Source organism: Punica granatum, chromosome 2 (assembly GCF_007655135.1).
Source record: "Punica granatum isolate Tunisia-2019 chromosome 2, ASM765513v2, whole genome shotgun sequence".
NCBI classification, from domain to species: domain Eukaryota; kingdom Viridiplantae; phylum Streptophyta; class Magnoliopsida; order Myrtales; family Lythraceae; genus Punica; species Punica granatum.
Window position 1 is genome coordinate 713,544 of NC_045128.1, and position 23,327 is coordinate 736,870.

The 23,327-nt window shown below is 34.4% G+C and overlaps 1 long non-coding RNA gene across 1 annotated transcript; it reads left to right on the top strand.

Annotated features, from left to right (window-relative positions):
* Nucleotides 1–20,614: 20,614 nt before the first annotated feature.
* On the top strand, nucleotides 20,615–22,146 carry LOC116197935. Its single transcript, XR_004155118.1, has 2 exons — nucleotides 20,615–20,769; nucleotides 20,907–22,146. It is a non-coding gene; the product is annotated as an uncharacterized LOC116197935 (long non-coding RNA).
* The last annotated feature ends 1,181 nt before the right edge of the window (nucleotides 22,147–23,327 follow it).

A 23,327-nucleotide genomic window follows, 5' to 3' on the forward strand; every position in this document is an offset into this window, starting at 1 on the left:
GACGTTTACAAAAGTGTCACGAAAAATTCTGTGTGGAGGACTTTAGGCGATGCTTTCACGAAACGTCGTCATACGTTTTACCTATGCCGAACTTAAAGAAGCGTAGTAAACATTTACAAAAAAAAAAGTTTAATTTTTTTAAAAAAAAATTGAAAATACCTTGGACCACCCTTGAAAGCGTGGGCCAAGGGCTAAATGGACAACTATGGACGAAAGGGTACCTAGGCCGATGTTTACAAGCGTTGCCCAAAGTCTTAAATTTTTTTAAAAAAAATTGTGCAAAAAATTTCTCACCCAGCTAAAATTTTGAAATCTAACCAAATGCATACTGGCAATGCGCTGTTAATGTTGATAGATCGTGTTCAATAGAGTCAGGTATGGTTTTGGTCCCTGAAAGATACCAGGGCCAAGGGTTTGGTCCCTTAAAAAATTTTGCCTCGGTTTTAGTCCTTCAATCATCATTCCGTCAGATGTTTTAGTCTTGCCGTCTTCTTGCGCGTGCCAACCGTGATGGAAATCTCATGTGGCGGCTGAGCTGGACCTAACTCCGTTAATGACCCCCAAATTGCCAAAAACGATGTCGTACAAGCCTTTGACGTACAATATATATATGACTAGGTTGACATTTACTCTTCACAAACTTTAAACTAGGATCAAATAACTTCACAATGGTTAATCTATCAAGGCTAATTCATACATGATAACTTGTACCTTATGATCCATTATAGATTTTGATTGAATTCGATATACATACAATCAACCTGTTAACTTGTTAGAAGCTAGTTGATATTGTCGATATTGATAAAATATTGATTTTATTAATAGTCTGATAACTTGCTAATAACTTTTATCATAAGATAAAATGTGCGATAACTTTCTAATTATAATTAAGTATTCAATCCCGATATATTAAACCAATTCAAGTCGAGTTTGGGTTTGAGACTTTGAAAATCACACAAGCGGACTCACTCAATTGATCCCCTTAATATGAATTCGATCGTGTTTGTTAATGTCAACACCCCATTTTGGTCCACCTTAGCAAAAGGAGGGCAAAATCGTCATTTTTTTTATTCACGTAAATAGAATATTTTCAATTGATCGCCTGAACATTTTCGTGAAAAACACCTTTCAAAATATTCTTGGATTCCACGCGCATCGTCGTCAATTTTCAAAATCCGGGACGAAAACTTGAAATCAAAAAATATTTTATTGCACAACATTGATACATGAATTTTTCTGAACACAATGCCGATCCCGGATCATTTTTCCGACACCTAATTGGAAAGACGATAATTTCAATTTTTATGTGCGTCAATTCAAATTTTTGAAAAAAAAAATTTGGGCGGGGGGTCTGATTGGCGTCAGATCGGTCAATTCGGCATCAGACCGGTTTGACGCCCTCAAAATTTCTGACTGTTTCATTTTTGCCCCTATCATTTCCTTCTTTCCATTTCACCCCCTATTCTTTTCTTCCTTTTCCTTTCCGCCCCCGCCTTTCTTTCCTTCTTTTCTTTTCTCCCCCTCTTCTTCTCCTCTTCTTTCACTGACGTCCCTCTGCCACCTCCGACACGCCGTGGTTGCCCACCCACCACGATCGCCTGCCACAACTGACACGCTCATCCACCACGGCACCGCTTGCTTCCCCGGCACGCTCCCTCGACCGCTATCTCTCCCTGACGGTGCCGCTCTCATTCTCTCTCGGCTCCCGACTCTCGGATCGGGCGAGCACTCTTGAAATCTCTCCCTCTCGCTCCCGTTTCTCACCCGAAACAAACTCGCGATCTCACCCCGAACAAAACCCCTCTATTTCCTCCTCTCAATTCCCCCGATTTCCGGCGATTGAACTCGGAAAATCCCTCGCTGGAAAACTCAAAACCCTCGCCAAAAACCTGAAATTCCTCTCGATCCCGACCGACCCGAGTCTCGTGACGCCCCTCCTGAGCACGGCGTAGCCCAAGCAGTGCTCGCCGCCATTTCCCGCTCCCTCTCGCGCTGTCGCCGCGGCTCCCATAGGCGGGAACCGCAGTCAGTAGCCGTCGGAACCCCCTCTTCGCCCGTCTTCGTCTTCTCCGGCGTTCTCCCTCTCACGGGCTCGGCCCATCTTTTCGGTTTGTGCAGGTCTAGCCTAGTCGAGTCGGCCCAGGACGATCGGCCCAGTCCAATCCAGCTGAGGCGATCCGACCCAATTTGCCCGACCCGTTCTGCCTAGCCTGGAACTCAGCCCGGAACGCATGGATCCAGCCCGTTTGGCCCAATCCGTCCGAGGCCCAAAGCCCTCAGCGGCCCAGCGCTCCCTGCGACCCAGCACCCCCCGCGGCCCAATCCTTCGCGATCCGGCCCGGCCCAACTCGCAGGGCCAGCGTCCTTCCCGCTGGTCTGCACTGTTCAGACCGTCTCCAATCCTATCCGACTGCACGGTTTCCGGTTTAAACCAAGACTAGGTATTTTATCCCTACTTAGTGGCATGCGTAGGGCTCAATTTGTGAATAAACTCGATGATTGCGATGATAATTTGTGATTGTTGTGTGAAAAATAAATAAATAAATGCGAATAAGGAAAAGAGGAATCAAAAAAATAATTGTTGTTCTAATTAAATCGATGAAAGCACGAATTGGAATTTTTTTAATTACTCGACGTTAAAATCGGTTATTTGAAGCGAGAACGAATTCACAAAAATCAATCTCATCTTCACTCGGCTTTAAGGGAATTAAATCGATTAAATACATCAAAACTGGTTTAATTAATTTTTCGGACTTAAAATTGACAGATTTAAATTCCGTCGTGACTAATTTTGCTTATTTGTGTACACATGTGAATAATTGGATATGCTTTGATCGAAATCCCGCACGAATCGGCTAATCACGTAAACATGACATTAAAAGACATAACTCTCTTGCATTCACACGTTCATCGAATTTCATTTACTTTGTCTGCTTTCGCTGTTTTGTCTGTTTTCTGTTTATTTATTGCGGGTCGAGCCCGAATTCCTAGGATACGATATACATGGGGTCCAATACCCTCTCTTGTCAATCACGGGGTCCAACGCCCCCACACACCTAACGCGCGTAACCCGAGTGCGAAATCGGGTCTTGTTTCGACTTACTGCTTCGCTCCTAGTAGTGTCTATTTGGAAGACGACTCGGATCGGGGTAAGTAAGTAGCGGCCGGACATGACCCGGGAGCTCGACCGATCCTACGGCTATCAAGAGAGTCATGTGACTCTTTCGCCATCCGTTGGTTCGGTTGGACCCGACCCCCGGCTATGTGAGCCCGCGTTACTTTTAATTTCGATTTCTTTCATTTGAAACAAACGGTGAGCGCAAGTGGAATATTGGTCGAACGTGAGTCGATCGGGATCTATTTTATTGTAACTTGTACTATTTATTTGAGAGTACATTGTGAGGTATTTATTTGTACATTCATTTATGTAATGATCCCGGTCGACGAGCGTAGAGTTTGAGAGTCGGAATCGATCGACTCGGTCTATGAGTCCCTTAGACGAGCGAAACCACACGATTCACAGGTCCGGTCCACACGATGAACCAAACATCATAATTCGGCTAGCCAAGATGCGAGGATGGTGGACCGACCCTTTGACTCGGGAATTCGCTTATACTAATTCACGGTGTCAAAACGAGCAAAACGAGCGAAGCTTAATCAAGTGGTAAATAAATAAAAATGGCAAACCCTAGACAAACTAGAGTACCGATAGGGCGTGCGGGATATAAACCTGCATGGAACAGAACCCCAGAATCCGGAACTTCGGGTTCCGCAAGACCGTATGCCTTAGCAATTAGGTGTACCTCGTACCCCTAAACCCGGGTGACTCACGGGCCCTCAATCTTTGGGTTGTAAACAGGTAATAGCAACTCCTTCTCATGCGTATTTGTCACGCGTCCCCACGGAAAGGTAGACACTCCCAAGCTGTGCGATAGCGCACGCATGCGTGCCCCGACGAGACGAAATTCCAGTGCGCTCAGTTAAGGAGGAGATCGAACCCTATGATCTCTTATATATTTCATGCTTCTTAACTTTGAAGTCAAAATTTTAAAACCCAATTAAATACGTACTGACAACTCGCTGTGAACAAGTTGACAGTATATATAAATATATATGATGGTTAGGTTAACATTCACTCTTCACAAGCTTTGAAGTATGATTTGGATGACTTCACAATTGTTAAATTTGTTGAGACTATTTCATACATGGAAGCTTGCACCTAATGATCCATTATAGATATTGATCGAATTCCATATGTGAACAATTAATCCGTCAACTTGCCAGAAGTTAGCTGACATAGTGAATATTGATAAAAAAAAATTTGTTTAATTAGTAGTATAATGACTTGCTAATAATTACTTTTATAATAAGATAAAACGATAACTTCCTAATTTATAACCACGTATTTGATCGCGATATATCGAACCAATTAAAGTTGAGTTTGGGTTTGAGACATTGAAAATCACACACGAGCAAACTCACTCAATTAATTACCTTGATATGAATTCAAATGCGTTTATTAAGGAGATGATCAAGCCCTCTAATCTCTTACCATTTCTTGCTCGTTAAATTTAAAATTTTCAATCCCGATATACTGAACAAATTAGAACCAAGTTTAGTTTCGAGACATTAAAAATCACACAAGAGCGAACTAACCCTGTTAATCCCTTTAATACGAAATCGGTTGTGTTTATTAAAGAGGGGAATCGGCCCATTTGAACTGCAATAACGATATATTGAACAAACTAAAACCGAGTTTGGATTCAAGACAGTGAAAATCATATACAAACAATTTCACCCGATTAATTCCCTTGACATGAATTACATCGTTTTTATTAAGGAGTGGATCGAGCCCTCTGATCTCTTACACATTTCATGTTCGTTAAGTTTGAAATTTTTTGTTCCCATATATTGAACCAATTAAAATCGAATTTATGCTCAAGACATTGAAAATCACTAACGAGCAAACTCACTCTACTAATCCCCTCGATATGAATTTGACCATGTTTATTAAGGAGGGGATCAAACTCTCTAATTTCTTACACATTTTATGCACACTAATTTGAAATTTTCAATCCCGATATAGCGAACTAATCGAAATCTATTTTAGATTTGAGACATTGAAAATCACATACGAGCAATCTCACCCATCAATCTCATTGATACAAATTCAGCTGTAATTATTAAGGATGGAATCAGGCCCTCTAATCTCTTACATATTTTATACTCGTTAACTTTGAAATTTTTTATTTCGATATACATTGAACCAATTAAAACTGATTTTTTATTTGGACATTAAAATCACACACAAGTAAACTCATCGAGAAATCCCCTTGATATGGAATTGGATCGTGTTTATTAAGGATGAGATTGAGCACTTGCAGTCTAAATTTCATGCACGTTAGCCTGTTGCCAGCTAGTTGATAGCGTGTGAATTGATAAAAAATTTCAACAATCACTAATATGATAGCTTGTTAGGAGCTTGTTGCCAATTGTTACAATGAAACGTTGGCGGCAGAGTTCCTACCCATCACCCAACGAAAATTTCAAACACCAAATGGACATAAAATTTCAAAAATCAAACTAAGTCTTTCCTTATATCTCTCACTTTCACTTTCCTCTTCATATATCCTCTCTTTGTACTCCTTCTCTCTCATTTTCTTTGCTCCACTTCTGATCGGGAAAGGGAAGTTTCACCAACCCATGTTCATCGGAGTAGTAGTCGTCCTACATCATCATCAACATCGGGAATGAGAAGAGTTGTAGTTAAATAATTTTCCTTCAGAGTTGTAGTTAAATAATTTTCCTTCATTCAACGAGTCTTTCTCCCAACTGCCCTTCATCCACCCCGCGCCGGTCAAAGAGAGGGGTATCAAACTCTTTGATATAGAATTCGGCACTGATAGTGTTGCCCCAAGCGCCTCCAACGAGCCCGACCAAACAATGGAGGATGTCAACAACACCGAGAATGGAGAGAGCGGGCGTCGGTTCGAGTACCACTACTGCTGTAGAAACTTCCCCACCTCACAGACACTGGGGGGACACCAGAACAAGCACAAGAGAGAGCGCCAACACACCAAAAGGGCCCACCTCCAATCGGCCATGGTCCACGACAGTGAACCTCCTCACTTTCTCTTGCACTTCGTACATGTGTGTTTTCATCTCTTTGAGGAGAAGGAGGATGAGAAGGATGATGATGGAAGAGTAGTGGGATTGTGGTATTCATCTTCATCTTTGTCTTCGTCTTTGTCTTCATCTTTGTTTTCGTCTTCATTTTGTTTTCGTGTTCGTCGTTCTGTTAATGAGCTGTCAGCTTGTTATCAGTGATAAACAATTTTTAGGATATTAGGGATTTAAGCTTTCAGAGCTTTTAGGGATCCTGGGCTTTTGGGCTTTTAGAGTTTTTAGAGTTTTATGGTTTACGGTTTCAGAGATTTAAGGTTTTAGGGTTTTGGATAAATGCTTACAACGAGTTGTCAACTTGTCGCCTTTTTTAAAAAAAAATCAACGACCCTTGGGCAACGCTTATTAAGCGACGGCCAGGGCCTTTTTTTTTTAAAAAAAAAAATTTAACAAGCCTAAACCGACATTTCTAAGCGTTGGCTTAAGAAAATTTTTTTAAAAAAATGTTAATTGTTTTACGGCAACTCTTGTAAGTGTTGCCTTTGGCCTAAAACTGATGACGACCCTTCCTAAGCGTCGCTATAGGTCAAGCTAGCCGATGCTTGCCTAAGCGTAGGCCGGACCTAGCCCTACGGAACATTGGGCGATGCTAACTAAGTCCAAAATGGCGTCCTGCTAGAATCCATTTATATGTTCGATATGGTAAATATGGAGTCAATCCATATTGTCAATCGAATCAGTCCATCCACTTACATAGAAGAAGTGGGAGTCAATTGATGAAGGTAATAAGCTATGCCAATACAAAAAAAAAAGCATATGGTACCTATGTTAGAATATGGATTGATGGAGGTAATAATCTGTGCCAATATTGTCAATCCATCCACTTATATATTGGGAATGGGACTCGATTGATGGAGGTAATAATCTGTGCCAATACAACAAGAAAGCATATGGTACATATGTTAGATATGGTAAAACTAATGTACACTATTGTCAATCCATCCACTTACATAAAGGGAGTCTTGATTTACGGAAGTAATAAGCAACGCCAGGACAAAGAAAAGCATATGGGTACATATCTCTATATATAAAAAAAAAAGTGAAGATATGGTGGGCCTCATTTGATGGCCTCAGAATGTCTAAACTATTGAATGAAATATTCTATATTTTTTTTAATATTGTAATTTTTTTTTGACAAAAGCAATTTTTTAAAATTTCCCCATAAGGTACTGTTAGTTACAAAAATACCTATAAAACACGACTCCTTAATTTTAAATTAAATAAATATCTTCATTTTTTAGGTTTTTTAATAATATTTAGTAACAATGAAAATTTCAGTTTTTTAAAATATTTTATGAAAAGATTAGGATAGAACATAATATTTTTCTAATTTTCTAATGAGGTGCTTTTAGTTATAGAATTATTTGATAAAGCACAATTTTTTCTTCGAAATTTTTTAATTTTTAAGCTTTTTAGATTTTTATCATTTTTTATAAAAATGAATTTTTAAATTTTTAAAAATATTTTATAATAAGATTCATATGAAATAAATTATTTTTCTTATTTTCTTAAGGATTTATAAATTGGTAGATTACCATATTATAAATAGGCAAAACACTCGAAAATTGATTTCAGTCAACATCTCTTTAAAAATCTCTTTATCTGATAAATTTATCAATTTATAAACATATTAATTCATATTTTTTATCTTCTTTAATATAATTTTTTGCTCATCTTATTGTTGGTGAAATTCAATTACCATTAATCAAATACATCTAATAGTATATTTTATTGATTGTAAATTATAATTTTTAACAATTTAAAACACCCACATATTATATAATAAAATTGATGAAATGGAAAAATTGATTACGTTCTATCCCGTGCAATGATCGAATTACAGGACTAGCAATAGATATGGTAAAATTAAGAAGAAGTCTAAAATTATTGTCAATCCATCCACTTACATAGAGGGAGTGGGATTCGACTGATAATGGAGGAAGGGAAGGGCAGTTTGTTAGAATGTTTCACTTTTCAAAGGTGTCCCTCTCTTTTCACATACACCTACTAAACTGGCATAATTAAGGGAGCACAAGGACATTGACTTATTCACAGAACAGATTCATTGTAAGAGGAAAGATCTTCAGAGGAAGTGAGATAGAAAAGTGGACAAATAGAATCTCCGGGCCCTTGGATGTCATATTATTTAATAAAATTTTAATTATTTAGTGGAGCTGGATGGATGGATGGATGGATGGACGAACGAACTTGACATAGCCGTAACAGTAATTGGTCCCTGTCGGCTCCATCTATATAAATATAAAATTGTAACCAAAGTATTAAATAGGAATAGAAAAAAAATATGAAAATAATACAAATGTAAAGCGATAAAATTCTTACTAATTCATATTTCAATCACTTTTTATTATATCGTTAACAAATAAAAATATATTCATTATTTTATGAAAATAACTAATGCATTAAATAGGAGATAGAAAAGAAAACGTCAAAACAATATAGGGATAAAGTGGTAAAATCTTTACTAATTCATATGTTAATATACTATATTATAAAAAAATATTAAAAAATGCATGAAAAATATATCAATCACTTATTATCATATCGTTAACAAATAAATAAATAAATAAATATATAATTGTAATCAAAGCATTAAATGGGGATAAAAAGAAAATATGAAAATAATATAGAGGTAAAGCGGTAAAATTCTTACTAATTCATAATTCAATCACTTATTACCATATCGTTAACAAATAAAAATATATTCATCATTTTAAGAAAATAACTAATGCATTAAATATGGAATAGACAAGAAAAAGTTAAAATAATATAGGGGTAAAGTGATAAAATCCTTACTAATTCATATGTTAATAAACTATATATATAATATTAGAAAAAAAAATCTCAAAATAATTTAGGGTTAAAGTGGTAAAATCCTTACCAATTCATAAGTTAATATTCTCTCTCTATATATATATATATAATGCAATTCAATGAGGATGGATTTTTGGAGTTAGCTCACCATCGTGGGATCGCGACCCTTTTTCCGGGCCATTGTAGCACATGTGTCGCCGGGGGCATGGAGGGCATGATGACGTTTAAAGAAAATATTAAAAAATGCATGAAAAATATTTCAATCACTTATTATCATATCGTTAGCAAATAAATATATTCATCATCTAAAGAAAATAAATAATCATTTATACTTATATAAACTTAAAATTAATTTTAAAAAATAGCATTGTAGCTAATTTTATAACCAATTTTATGAAAACTTAATTAAGTAAAACTCTCATTCAAGTGTTTGGATCATTTTAACAAACATAGTTAAATTTATAAAACTTAATATATGGATTATCAGTTATAATAAAGGCTCACAAGCAAATAAAGAAGTTTAAAAATTTTGATAACTCTAAAAGTTCTTGTTCTTTCATAAAATAAACTAACGATCTGATCTAAAAGTATTCAAATTTTAGATTAATCTTTCTTAGAAATTAATTTAATAATTGCAATTATGTGCATATTAAATGAATTCTTTCCTTAAGAACTTTTGATATATATTTAATATATATTCTTCTATTACAAGTTTTATTTTACTGCATAATACTTTACATGCTAATATAAATTATAAATTCAAACCAATTATTAGTTTTAGATTTAAACCTTTTATAATAATTTTTTTATATAATCCGTGCAACGCACTAGTCCAATAAACTAATATGCAATAATAAAAATAGCCGGTTGATGTTAATCAATACGCATTTTAGGGGTGTGTGCCTATATCTATCTATCTATCTATATATATATATATTATGCATATGTGAACACATCCCACTATTTTTTGAAGAAAATAGGGACTTTTTGCAGTGGGCAGTCACACCTTCCCTAAATATCGTAGTTTTATGCAACATAGTTACCTTCACAAGGCGTGGCCCCCACTATAATCTGTAGGGGATGGTTTACATGAACTATTCCTGTTCGTGTACTCCCCTAAATACATTCCTGGTAACTGTCCCACACATCCCACTATGATAATGAGACACTATATGCCAATATAAAATAAATTGTTCTTTCTTCTTAAAAAAAAAGAGTAGCAAATCTTGGAAAATTAATATATATTTCTCTGCCTATGGTCCCTTAAACCATTGGGACATCGGATTATATCAGTTTTTCTATGATCGCTCAGAGAATTAAAAGAATAATTTAGAGGAAGGATTATAAAATTTTCCGACAAGTGTATGCGATATAATAAATAGAAGAAAAGATGAAGACATCAACTTCATTAGAATTAATTATTACGAGTTCTTTTTTTTGGAGGGGGAAGGGAAACTGTGGGCTTTCTTTCCCCTCAACAATGGGAAATTCATGAACTCCTTGACCACCATTATTGCAAAATCAAAATTTCCTCTCCTTCCCATATATTGATGGTCCAGCTAGTGGGACACACGCATCCCCACTTTGAGAGAGCAGGTAGGGCCTCCACATGCAAAAACAAATTGAGAATTAAGTGAATGAAGAAGAGAAGAGCTTTCTTGGTAGCTAGCCAGCTACTGATCAAACAATGCAAACATTTTCAAGATGTTGGACCCCACGAAATCAAATTGGGACCAGCCACTCCCCCCTGTTACTTTCGGCCCCTTTCATATCTTCAATAATAATAATAATAATAAAATTGATTTCTCCCCCAAAAACTCTACTTTTCTTGAATTGAAATTGTTTTTCCATCTCCGCTGCAACAACCTTAATCAAGTCGATATTCTCTTTTTATAACTGATGGAGAAGGACTGATTTTTTGGTGAAAAATTTTCGGATGGATACGTGTGTGATTCTTTTAGAACAAGCACTATATCTATTTATATCTATATCTACATATATATATATATATATATTAAATCCAACAAGTCATCTCTAATTTTTCGAAATCAAATAAAAATCAACCCAATTGATGGCCAACATACGTATGCAGTGAGATACATGGGGAAGGCTTTTGATTAGTAAACTTCCCCTTTTTCACTTTTCTTTCCCCATCTTCAACGGCCAGAAACCACTTCTAACCGACAGAAAAGTGTTCAAAAATAAGGACACACAAAAGGGGAGGGAAAAAAAAAAAGAAGGGCCAAAAGCCTCGACAAAGGGAAAAGGAGGGATGAAAGTAATGGCACGCGTGTGATATGCTTGGTCTGCCAAACCTAAAATTAATGGACGATAACTAATAAGGGTTGATTTAAATTATTAAGCGTCTATTTTTTCAAATAAAATTTCGAGTTCGAGTCTTATAAATGGAAAAAAAAACTTATTGGAAGAATTTAACATCTTTGTGAACAGATTCGACTCGAGTTAGATCAATCAAGACCCATCGGACTTTCAAATATTCGGGTACATACAAAAAAAAGGATGGTATTTATAAATTTCTTAATTAGTGTTCGGATGTACGTCCAAATAGTTTTGTGCCAATTAGGATTAACTAGGCAATATTCTGTGCGTTGCACAAAAAAATTTAGTGGAAATACAAAGTTGAACATATATTCAAAAGTTATAAAATATTAATAAAATTAAAAGTACAAATATAATATATTATTTTACTTTATAAATAAAAATGACAAATTGCACTTTAAAGAAATATATCTATTCACAATGTGCACGGTACATAAATTAATTCTGTAAATATATAAATAATAGTAATTAAATGTGCATATCTCGAATTAAGTTTTTCATTATTTAAGAGAGAATCATAATAATTAATTAATATGGACTAATTAGAAACCATTCGTTGAACTTGATACAATTAAAAAATGTGACAAAATCCATTGCATGGAAATATAAGGACACTCATTCTAGAGCTAAGGGTTCGAAGATAGAGCGTCCACATCGCACTTTTCAGCTTTATATATTATAATATTATATACATATATAGCTTATAATTTTCAATGAGTAGTTTGTGGAAAGGATGAGATATCTCTCAAATTGTATACGTAATTCTTCATATACAAAAAGCTGCTTTTTCAACAACAATTTTGCAAAAGAACTAGGGTGTAATGTCCGCACTGTACTGCGGATCCTAAAACTTTTTGTATGAGTTTTTGCTTTATCAAGATATAGTTTATGTAATAATCACCAATATAGAGTGTAATTAAAAATAATGATGAAACTACTTATTCATAAAAATTACGAATTTTTGATTGATAGTAAATGATCCAAATTTTTCAAAAGAGTATATTAATTAATATTTCATATGGTATAAAAACTAACATTTTTATGTGTTAATGTTAATTTAAATTCTCAATGTATCTATCTAGAAAACCATGATCACAATATAGTAAATCTTAAGTACCCGCTAATTGTAAGGGTATGAACTTTACTTGCAGTAGGGATTTAATATTCACTAAAAATATCTCGTAATCAACATAATCTTTGTGCTTCACAGAATTTAAAGACATTTCTAAAATGCCAAATTAAAATAGACTATTTGAATTGGTGATAAATTAAAATAGACTTGTTACCAACATAATTAGTTTTAGGTAATTTATTCATTAATACACCGACATCGATTAAATCTAGATTAATCTAATCCGTTAACCTTTCAAATATTAAGTGGTACCCACAAGGGAGAAAGGAAAAAAGGCTTATCTTGATTTGATCAATTATTAAATCTAAAAAGTAAAAATAATTAATTTTCCTTTTAAGAAAGAGATAGCATCATAGCAGGTGGATCCCCGCGAGTGGGGAAACCCGCCCTATTCTCCCTATGGTGGGTACCGAACCGTAATAAATTCTTTGTTAAATGGTTCACCAATCAATCAATCAACTAGTAGATATTTTTATGGAGTCTTCACCTGGTCGTTCTCATACCCTAACTTATGTGCTCAAGCTTGCTTCTAGGATATCTCCCTTTGAGTATGGGGGTATAGTTCATTTTAATCTACAGGAGTCTATCATACATGTAATCTAAGTTCGATGATGTAGATTGTTTAGTTGGCAGATTTCGGGAAGTATTAATTGGGTAGGAATAATAATATCTTGAATTCTCATGTCCAGTGTAAAACTTGAAGTCTCAAATAACGTTGTTTAGTTCAATTGATTCGACGTCTGTTTACCTTAAATGAGGTCCCAATTTCGAGTCTTGTAAATGGAGAAAATTCACGATATGAAGTGTTTTATCTATTAATGGGTCAACTTACCTCAAACTTATCATTATAATTTTATTAAACAAAAAAAAAATGAAGCACAATGCATTGGCATAAAATTCTGGTGCATTTCGTTTTAGAGTTAAGTTGAGTTGAGTTTTGATTTTAATTAGTTTGTAATGATTGTGTTGTTGAATTATGAGAAAAATGTGAAAAAGTAATGAATTGTTGAGAGAATTTAATTGAAAAAAGGAAAAAAATAATAATTGTGTTGTTAATTTCTGTTATGTAATGAGTATAGTTAAAGTTATAATTAAAATTTTAAAAACATAACTTACAAACCAAACAGATTGTGTGAGAAGGTCAACAAGAATTTCGAGTTCATGAATTTTATATGGCGATGATGAACTTTTTTTTTTTTGTATGTAAGACGGTTTAATACGTAAAGAAAATCGACTCTTCATTGTAGCTTTTAAGGTTGCCTTGGATCCCTCTTTCAGGTTGAAATTACTCACCACCTAACCCTTCTTTTCCCCGCGGCATTCCGAGCATCTTTCACGATTTATTGGCCTATTGCCGCCATCAATGGCTCCAATTTCCTTTTTCTTTTCTTTTTTATAATTATAGGAGAACTCTATAAATCTAACACAATGGAGTAAAAATTATAATAGTTAGTAAATGATACCAATGTCTCATTTCACAAGAACCAAATTTATAATTTCTTAATTGATAGATAAAATCATGCATCACTGCATTATATTATCTTTTTATCAATGGCTCTAAATTTTAGATTGGACTGAACGTATAAAGTTGTCACACCAATTATTCCAATGAAGATTTGTGATGATATATAACTCTTTTAGAGAAATGTACAGCCAGAATTCATATATATATATATATATATTGTTAAGTAAACTGTCATTAATATCGGGGGGGGGGGGGGGGGGGGGGGGGGGGGGGGGGGTGAGGGAGGGGAGAGGGAGTTAAAGATCTTCAATTTTGTAATATTCGGTCTTCTTTTTTCACAAAAAGAATCTGAATTAAATAAAAAATTAAAAGTACTTTTATTCTTGAAATCATTGCTACGATATCACATAGATATATAGCCAAAAGAATTCGGAACATACATATATAGACCCAGTCACCTAGAATTAAACTACAAGCACTTTCACAATGTAGATTTCATTAAAGTATATCAATATAAGATATATGTTTTTCTAGAAAAGTTAAATTATTCTAAATATTATGGAATTGCTGTATAAAGCAAACAAAGTAAATTTAACATCATTAATTATTTTAAGATATTAATTCACTTTAAGATATATTTATTCAGAAAATCCTCTACAGAACGTGCATTTTATATATTCAACTGTGTATAATACGCATATATGTGAAATATAGGATTTTGAATCTTTATATATATACACTATGGTAAAATGAAATGTCTACAATGTATATATAGCTCGAATTCAGAAGAAACGTATCGATTATGGCAACTCCATTTTTAATTATGCAAAAGAGTTTCATATTCAATCAGAAAAGTGCAAATAATTATATATATTTTTCATGAAAAATTACATATATATATATATATATATAAACCATCATTAACTTGTTTCCAGGTTTCTAGTTTTACATGATGAAATTATATCCCAAAAATTAATTTTTATCTTTCTTTTTTTATTTTAGATTAGTAGGAAATGGACTATATATTTTAACTTTAAAACATCCGTCATATTAATTAGTTCTTTTTCTAGTTATGATCTTAATAAGCTCTGGAAAGTATCATAATGATAAATCTTTAGAAAGAGAAATTACATCTCACTTTTTGTGCATAGAACGAGCAAAAAGCCATGTTATTGTTCTAGCTTTTTCTTGGGAAACATCGATGAGAGATGTTGGTCAAAACATACATATCTTTTCATTAATTACTGGAAAGCAAACCTGCCCCTCGCAGCGGAAAAATAGATTGATATTATAAATATAATTATTATTTTATATTTTAAATATATATATTTTACTTTTTTTGCATGAAAAATAGATTTTTTCATATTATTGACTCCGATTAAATTGGTTTATATATGTCTTATTATTTATTAGTTTCATTACTTATTAACTTGTATAATGCACATATTTTGGTGGCGCGCACACAACGAAAAACTGGCATGTTCACACTAAATATGTATAATATAGTCAAAGCTTTTCATTCATAACTCAAACTGCAATTTTAGCGTACTTATAGAACTTCCCTCCAATTATCCATTAGTCAATTTTCTTAATACCCACATGATACTGGAAGTGTTTCTTACTATTACAAGAGAAAAATTAAAGTTTGTTTCTTTGTGCACCCTTTGAGTTGCTGGCAATAATACTACAAGTACATAAATTAATTTATACAAATCCAATTTTCTAGTTATGATAATATATTCATGGAAATCATAAATTCTCAGTATACAATAATTTTTAGATTTTATACAAAATATCATAAGATGATCATCACACCCCATATCCCACATAGATTGTGCAAAAGGGAGATCTTAGATTTACATGTAAGGCACAATAACCTCAATAATTACTATTATTGTTATTGTTATTGTTATTGTTATATAATAATTAATATATCAAATAAAGCTAATTAATGCTTGTAGCATGGATAAGTAAAGAAAAAAAATTAAAGAAAAGAAAGGATAAGAAGTTAGAAAAAATAAAGAGTTGACATGTGCAAGAGTTTTAGTTATATATAAGATAAGATATATATTGAACCAAGCATAATGTGTTTATATAACTGCAAAGAAGCTCATCCCCTTTGGCAGATAATTTTTGAACGTGAATCATGATATTCAGAAGTTCAATGGGTCTCCATTAATTTAGTCGAGTTGGATCGGCCTACTAAGGAGTAAAATTATCCCAACATAAACTTTTTTCATTCACATGATTCGAACTCGTGACTTTACATAATAAAAACAAACACCGAACCGCTTGAACCAATCTACGTTGATTTTTGGAGATAATTTTCAATTATTAGGTTATGACATCCATATATAAAATGGTTTTATTATAATGACTGAATTGAATGATGACCCAACGCTGCGTAGTTTATAGTTTCTTCGATCACATGGAAGATTATTTCGGGATGTGTTGAATCAACAACGGCCCCGGGGACCAAGATCTGACAGAAATAAAGTATTTGTCAAAATTGCACTCCATAAATATATAACATATATATATATATATATATATATAATTGGCTGTTTTAGCTGGTCCCTTATCGGCATGTTGGCGGATGCAACGTACTATTATTAAATACAAACTATATATTATTGAGCTCTCTTCAAATAATACGTCCCTGGCAAAATTCGTTGACTATTTCAAGCTTCTCGGGACTTGACATTTAAGTTTTGGTTAGTTGACCTTTACTTAAAATGGAAAAGTCCGATGGCTTCATACATAAGCAGCGCGCGGTGTAATGATAATTTAAGTTATCGCGATGTGGGAGTCCAAGATATATAATTTAATAAATTATGCACCGGTCAAATTAATAATTCTGATGCAATCCACTTTACAAACACTACATGCAAGCGTTTCTGTGAATGTAAATCTGCGAGTTTTTTTTTTGAACAATCTGTGAAATTCGTTTACGTCGTACTTTGCGTGATTTTCTTTTTCTTTTTATTTTTTTGTAAGTTAAACTTTGCGTGCCAAAGCCCCGAGTTCATAATAAAAATAAATCAAACAATAAACAAAAGTGGTTATAGACTTATAGTAATTTACTTATACTTATTAAAAAAAAAAACTTGTAAACTTTTCGCGGGGGAATTTGCTTATAGTAATTTACTTGTAAACTTTCATGAAAAGATGCATATTTTCTATCAGGCTTCTTGATTAGAAAGAGAAAACCAACTTCATGGGCTCATAAAAGGTGACACTTTGTGAAGTAGCATTTAGTCAAAGATCTCAGTGGAAGTTAGCTAGCTTTTCTATACGACCCTTATCTTTAGTGAAAAAGGTCAAATTCCCCAACCTCTTAGATATTAGTTAGTATGCAAAAATGAAATGAAATGGCACGAATTTTTCATTCCATTTCCTCTTTTGATATATTTTATGTGAGTTGAAAATAATATTTTCTCGTAAAAATATTTTTTGTTTAATTTGATGGAATGAATATTCTCTCAAATAATATAGCAATGGCTATTCCTTCATTTCAAATACTTTTCGTGATCATAATATTTTCTTTTGATACATGTTGGAATACATATAGAATGATATTTTGCTAAATAAGTCCAATGTTATAATTATTTATTTTTATATTTTCATGTTCAACAAAAAATTCACAAATTTTTCTCTCAATACCACTACATTTTATTCTATAAAACCAGTTTTATCCATTTCATTTTCATTGAAACTTTATTATTTCCTGCCTACCTGTTTAATTAATTATTCATATGTAATTATTTCATAGTTGGCGTGGAGAGTCAAAATTCAGTTGAGGAGTAATATTTATATATCTAATATGGAGACAAAAGCAATTAAAATGTCGATGTAAATTCAAGCATTGACCACATAATACTAAATTTATTGCGAAACTTTGTTGTTTATATATGTAGCGCTACATATATCATATATGGGGCTCTGCCTAGTAGGAGGATGGTCCTCACGAATTTCAAATGGATATATATATATATATATATATATATGTAATTTATATAAAATTTTTGTTTTTTTTTCAAGTTTTTAAATTCAACCGGCCACAGCTATTATTAGCAAGTGATAAAGCTTCATTCTCTTGAGAGACATTTCGGCACGTTCAATTCGTGTTAAGAGTACATTGATCACATTGTGTGGTTCATTTTTGGATAACGAGACGTACTAGTGTAAATGATGTGCCACATAGATTAAATATAGCATAGATTGTTTAGAATCCATAATTTATAAGAGCTTTACATATTTTTGATGTAAATTATGATATTCAAAAGTTCAATTGGATCATAATTAATTTAGTCGGGCATAACCGGCCCTCCTACGGGTAAAAGAAGGGGAAAATAATTATTTTAATTAATTTTGACAAAAATGATGTGAGAGATGACGTTTATATAGCTAGATAGCATCAGCTAGAACATCCATATGGCTGTCATTTTCAACTAACGGTGTCAGTTTATCGTTTGAATTTTCTGCTTCCTAATATAGGGACGATGGGTCAACTTCATTTTTCTTCTTTTAACCATAACTTGGACTCATATTTGTAACATTACATTTGATGAGTCAAGAAGTCGGTTTCATAACATGTCTTCGTGTGCGTATATATATTGTAGTATTTTTCAGCCGCGCTCCTCATGTTTGTGTCAACTGACAATTTTGCATAAGCCGCCCCTCAATCTCATAATAATCGATGAGTTGAGTTTATTAATGTAAAAGTGGGCTTATAATCGATTAGATCCATTTTTAACCCAAAAACTCGAACTGTTAAATTGTAAAACTTAATCTCTTATAAACTCATATTTTTATATTATATTTTTCTACGTGTGGGATTAACTCTCAACACGCATTTTCATGTGATTTCGACGTTTTACCTACACGTGTCACGTGGACTTGAAGAACCCGCCTTCAAGAACTGACTATGAATTAGGATTAGACTTCTACGCTCGTGATGAGAGGGGACGATAATTGACAGTGAATGCCATATTTGGGCCTGGAAGGAGACACTCGATTACTAGAAGGCGGCTAGAGATTTAGCGTGGTGTGAACCCACAAAAGCACGCATAAGCATAATCTACTCTGATACCATATAAAAATTTTCAATAGGTCTATAAAGTGATTAGACCCATCTTCAATCGAAAAGCTTGAGCTAGTAGGTTATATAATCCCATCTCTTAAAAATTTATACTTTTTTTTATGTGTAAGATTAACTCTCTATAATTAAATAGCAAAAATATATGATTTCCTCTTTCTTTTGTGAATGCAACGATCACGTTACCCTGGATTCGAGGCACAAACAATCTAATTCCGACAAACAAAAGGCAACTTTATTGTCGTAGAGTGGCAACTTCATCCCTTTCGAAGCGGAAAATGATAATTGAAGATCAATCGGCAGCAGCAACCTTCCTTTTTTTTTTTTTTTCCTTTTCTTCTTCTTTTTTGCAACCTACCAGCAAAATTGGATTAAAAAAAAAATACTGAGACAATGTCAATTATCAGTTTCGAACATTTGTAACATTTGTTGGGCGTTATTATCCAAACATAATATATATATATATATATATAAAAGAATTCATAAACTTATTGAATATCACAATTTATTAGCACTAATTTTTAGATTGAAAGATCTCATGGATCGCCTATAGAGTCGATGAAAATTTTACAACAATTAACTCTATAGTAGTATTTTATCACACAATCACATTAGCATCCATGCAGAAAACATGCAAAGATTTGAATTTTCGACATGGATTAGCGAATTGAAACTGTAATCAACACTTGCGATTATTTTTAGGGGGAAAAGTAATTGTTATAGTTACTAACCGACTTATGATATTATATTCATTACCAAAAGAAAAAAGACTTGCTATATTATATTATCCAACTGAGCTTTCTGATTAACAATCAAGCTTTGCATTGCACCAGAGAAGAGTCAATGTTGGGTGCCCTAACCGGAAGGAAAGAACCTAATATAAATTAATCCGGTAATAAAGAGAATGACAATAATTACATATGCATTAGAATCAACTTGAATTAATGAGAAAATGTATCGGCCCTAAAATCGTTAGTCGGTCCAATGGGGACTTCCGCCGGAGTCGGCGGCAGTCTCACATGATGAACACGTGGAAGATCGGAGGTGGCCCCCACGCGTTTTTGAACGCGAGTTCGGATATGGTTTCCTCGTATCTACGGGAGAAGCGGAGGGCCCGCCATCCCCCGCCCCTCTGCACACATGGCTATCAAAAGCCTTCTGAGTCACTTTCCCTTCCGTCCTAAAATATAGGATCCCGAAGATTTAATTCTCATTTTGGAAATGAATTTTATAATTTATTTAAACATTAATAGGATATTTACGTTGTGTTTGGTAACGGAATAAAGTTTGATTTAATTTGATTTAGGTTAATTTCACGGGATAAAAATAAAAGTAGTTGGAAAAATTTATCATTAAAATTGAATAAGAAGATAAAAAAGTAATAATAGTATTATTGACTTGTGAAAAAATAACGAATAGTTAAGAGAATTTGACATTAAAAAATTAATTATAATAATAGATAAAAAAAGTATATAATAAAATTTATTGTTAAATTAAAGAAAAAAATAAAAAATAATGATTATAATATTGAATTGAGAGAAAAATAAAAGGAAATTAAGTGAAGTTGAATATTACTTTATTGCCAAACAAGCTTCTAGATTCTATCACCTCCACCCTAACTCTCTCTCCCCTCAACTTCCCCTCCTCGGGCGATCGCTCCCCTAAAACTAGCAAACCCTCATTTTTAGCCTCCGCCCGCGTGCATCTGGCCTCCCTCAGGTGCGTTGAATGTCACCTCCTCCGACATCGCGAAGCTAAGCCTCTTCTCTACCCTCCGGTGGTCTTAGTTTTGTCAATGGCTTCTTCCCTCCACTCTTTTCCATCTTTATTTATTTATTTTTTTTGATGTGAAATAGTGTTGTGGTGCTCCGATTACATCCGACTCCGACGCGGTGAGGACGTCAACGTTCCCTTCTCGATGACTAGAGTCCGTCTCCTTCTCTATTAAGCGGTTTTCTTCTCCGTGGTGGCTCAGATCCAGTGGCCCCTCACGATGCAACGAGGACTCCCCTCATCCGGATGGCAGCTCAGACTTGTGGGGAAGATGGAGTGGGCTCTTCGGCTGTGATAACGGCTCTTCCCTCTTCCTCTCCATTTGGCGGCGTGGTGTACTCCAATGGCGGCGGCCTCCTGCTCGCTCCCGGAGGTCGCTTCTCCTTTCCGGAGCTCCAACTGGTTTTCTGATGGAGCAGAGCTACTACTGGTTGTCGTTCGGGTCGGGCTAGTCTCGAGTTGGGTCCATTACCGACCCATTAGGCCATCGGTCAAAGTTGGGACGATCTACACCTCCCCGCTAGTTTATTGACCCAATTTTCTCATCTTCTATGGCGGCTTCTTGTCTTCAGTCTTCTCACCACTTCTTTGAGCGACGGTATCACCGCCCATCAGGACAAGATTTGCAATTCTAGTTGATTTGATCTTCCTTCCGCCTATTCAAATCAATTTTTTGTGGCTTGCCTCTTGTTGTTGATTATGAATAGGTTGGCTCTCCTATTGACAGTCACTGGTTTGACCGATCGAGGGAGCTCTAGCCACTTAGTTGCTAGCTCTTTCGATTTGATTATCTTGGGATTAAGCTATTAGGGTTATGTTGATTAAAATCGATTGACGGTCACTAGTTTAAACAGATCGTAGGAACTCTAGTTTCTTTGATTTGACTGTTTAGGAATTGCGATCTGTGGTCGGAGCCTGTGCTCGGATACCGACTCAATGCATCCTTTTTGCTCTATCTCCTGCAATGAAGATAGAAATTCACCATCGATTAATGGACTGAACTGAGGATCCCTCTTCCCAATTTTCACTGTGGTCCGTGGTTAAATTGTTGCAGGAATGTAGTGGTTGATCGGGATTCTTGGTTTCACAATAGCTTACTACTATTGTAATGCCCTTACTTGTGCCTTTTTCAGTCTATCTTCCTTTATAGTTTACCCGGCGGACCAACCAAGTGTCCTGCTCTTGTAATTCATGTGGAGTGCTTGAATATTTTTCTCTGTATCTGCTTTTGCAGTGGACCATTGTATCCATTTGGATATCAATGAAGGATCCTCATTGCCTTTTGAGAAAAAAAAATAAAACATTAAATAAAATTGGCATATATATATATTTGTTATTACCATTAACGGCTTCAAAGGTCGAGGAAAACTCGTATTTTGCTGGATTTATTACAAACACTTACAAGTTTATTGCTTCTTTCCCTGGCTCTATCACTAATCACTATTAACTCCTTAAGGGGCACTATGACTTGTAATTCTCACCTCACCTTCTTCCTATTTATTACCGGCAGCGACAATTAAACACAAGGGTTATGCGCTCATTGCAAGACTTAACCCCATATATTGCGGCACGGGCTGACAACAATCATGCACAAGCTGTATCCAATTCCCAGAGACAACTCTATTTCAAGAGGGGTCCACCGCATGTTAAACCCCAAGTAAGATTCTTCACTTTGTAACAAATTAAATTACATATTCCACCACTTATGCGGCATCGAGATGAATTAGATACGTGGGAGATAATATGGAAAAAAAAAAAAACATAGTAGAGTACATTAATTGTATAGAATGGCTAAAAACTTACAAAAACCGACTTTGTTACTTTTATATACAGGAAATTGAAATCTAGTTGATACTCCCAATTGATACAATCATAATATAGAATCAAATATAAATTCTTATGTCTAAACTTCCGAATTTATTCGTTATCAAATAGAATATTGCCTAATAACATCAAATATGATCTCCAACCAATATCTACGTTGGATATCTACCTAAACATGTATTTTACTTTATTATATAGTGCAAACCGCAGAATGTACGGAAACCAGGGCTGATTATTGTCCAAGAAGTCCCCTTAAAATGTGAGATTTTCTGGAAGTAAAATTACGCAATTAAGGGGAGCTAGCATGGACTTTAGATACTGCGCCTCGATGCCCTATTTAATTATTACATACGTATATGTGTATTTTTCTTGTCTGTTTCAGGAAATTCAGTTCCATTGATTCTGAGACATGAATGTCAACAACATTTCTTGGAAACAAGATAAATGAAAAGAAAGAGAAAACAAACTTTGACTCTATTGTTGAAATCTGAATTTGCCATTTTAGGATATGACGATTTTTTTGTTTTTGGTAAACAGAATCATGTTCATTAAAAGTGTTGCTTTAACCAACATGGGTTGATTTAAACGGTTCAATACTTATTTCCCTTAAAAAAAATTTCGAGTTCAAGTCTTGTGAATGGAGATACACTGAGTGAGCTTTACCCTTTAGTGGATCGACC